Source organism: Carlito syrichta, unplaced genomic scaffold (assembly GCF_000164805.1).
Source record: "Carlito syrichta isolate Samal-C Ts95f unplaced genomic scaffold, Tarsius_syrichta-2.0.1 Scaffold312272, whole genome shotgun sequence".
Taxonomy (NCBI): domain Eukaryota; kingdom Metazoa; phylum Chordata; class Mammalia; order Primates; family Tarsiidae; genus Carlito; species Carlito syrichta.
The window spans coordinates 706,899-708,625 of record NW_007256368.1 but is presented as its reverse complement, the minus strand read 5'-3'; the positions used below and the strand labels follow the sequence as shown (position 1 = coordinate 708,625).

General features: G+C 44.2%; 1 long non-coding RNA gene across 1 annotated transcript in view; it reads left to right on the top strand.

Annotated features, from left to right (window-relative positions):
* The first annotated feature begins 1,170 nt into the window (after positions 1-1,170).
* The window catches only part of LOC103272361, a 3,692-nt gene continuing 3,135 nt past the window's right edge, over positions 1,171-1,727 (top strand). The window contains exon 1 of the long non-coding RNA XR_002482639.1: positions 1,171-1,210. This is a non-coding gene — a long non-coding RNA (uncharacterized LOC103272361). The remainder of the gene's footprint in view (positions 1,211-1,727) is intronic.

The following is a 1,727-nucleotide window of genomic DNA, read 5'->3' as shown; positions in this document are numbered from 1 at the left end:
ACAGGCGCGTGCTACCACGCCCGGCTAATTTTTAATTTATTGTAGAGATGAGGTCTCGCCTGCCCACATGGGTCTCGAACCCGCAGTCTCAGGCAATCCATTCACCTCAGCCTCCCAAAGGCGTGGGATTACAGGCTGAGCCACCGAGCCCAACTTTTTTTTTTTTTTTTTTTTTTGAGTTGGAGTCTCATTTTGTCACTCAGACTGGATTGCAGTGGCACACTCCCAGCCACCGCAGCATCTACCGGCTGGGCTCCAGTGATCCTTCCGCCTCAGCCTTCCAAGTAGCTGGAACTACAGGCGCGCGCTATCATGCCCAGCTAATTTTTTTTCATTTACCACCAAGCCTGGCTTTTTTTTTTTTTTGAGTTGGAGTCTGACTCCATTGCCCAGGCTAGAGTGCAGTGGAACACTCATGGCTGAAAGGACAGACCGAGACTAGGAAGCCATTTTTTACCTTGGTTTTTTTCTTCTTTTGAGTTGGAGTCACTCTGTTGCCCAGACTGGACTGCAGTGGCACACTCCCGGCCACCGCAGGCTCGACCTGCTGGGCTCTGGCAATCCTTCCACCTCAGAAACTATAGGTGTGTGCTACAAAACCAGGATAATTTTTGATTTATTGTAGAGACAAGGTCTTGTCAAGTTGCCCAAGTGGTTCTTGAACCTGCAAGCTCAGGCAATCTACTCTCCTCAGTCTCCCATAGTGCTGGGATTACAGGCTGAGCCACCTAGCCTGCCCTATATGTTCTTAACCCCTAAAACAATGAAGAGAAAGTGGAGGCTATGTCCTGGAGAAATGCATTTTTGATCTTTTCTAAACCCTAACATAATGATGAGAAAGTAGAAGCTATATCCTGGAGAAATCCATTTGTTTTTCTTGTTCCTAAACCTTAATACAATATGTTTTGGAGAAATGCATTCTCTAGGTAAAGATTAACTTTGTCGACTTTGTCTTTTCAGAAACACAGATTCCTTAAGGATGACTGGTACTGGCCTATTGTAATTTGTCTTTTTAGAAATTCAAATTTCTGAAGCGTGACCTATTGAAAACTCACTGCATGGTGTCAAGGACCCCTCTCAGGATCTCCAAGACATCCACAAGAGGTCAACAAGGAAGTCACAGCAATCACATCTACCTTATTGCAACATCTCCAGGGGAAAGGATTTAAGCCAGGGCCCAGGGTCCTATGGGGCCACACTCATCTAGAGTGTAGGTCCACTTCCTGTCTATGAGAAGTAAACCTTTCTTAAATAAATCTTTTTTCTCTTCTTAGATGGAAGTATTGTTAGCAGGTTCATGTTTATTCTTCTGAATATTTTCTATAAATTTATAAGTACATATATAGTTTTTTTGTTTTTTTTTGAGTTGGAGTCTCACTCTGTCACCCAGACTGGAGTCCAGTGGCATGCTCCTGGCTGCCACAGCCTCGACCTGCTGGGCTCTGGCGATCCTTCTGCCTCAGCTTTCCAAGTAGCTGAAACTACAGGCATGCGCTACCATGCCCGGCTAATTTTTTTAAATTTTATTGTAGAGATGAAGTCTTGTCAAGTTGCCCAGGCAGGTCTCGAATCCGCGGGCTCAGGCAATCCACTCAACTCAGCCTCCCAAAGCACTGGGATTACAGCTGAGCCACCAAGCCTGGCTCATATATAGTTTTAGACATAAATTAGATTGTACTACACTTTCTATTGTGCCATATATATATATATTTTTTTTTTTTTTTTTT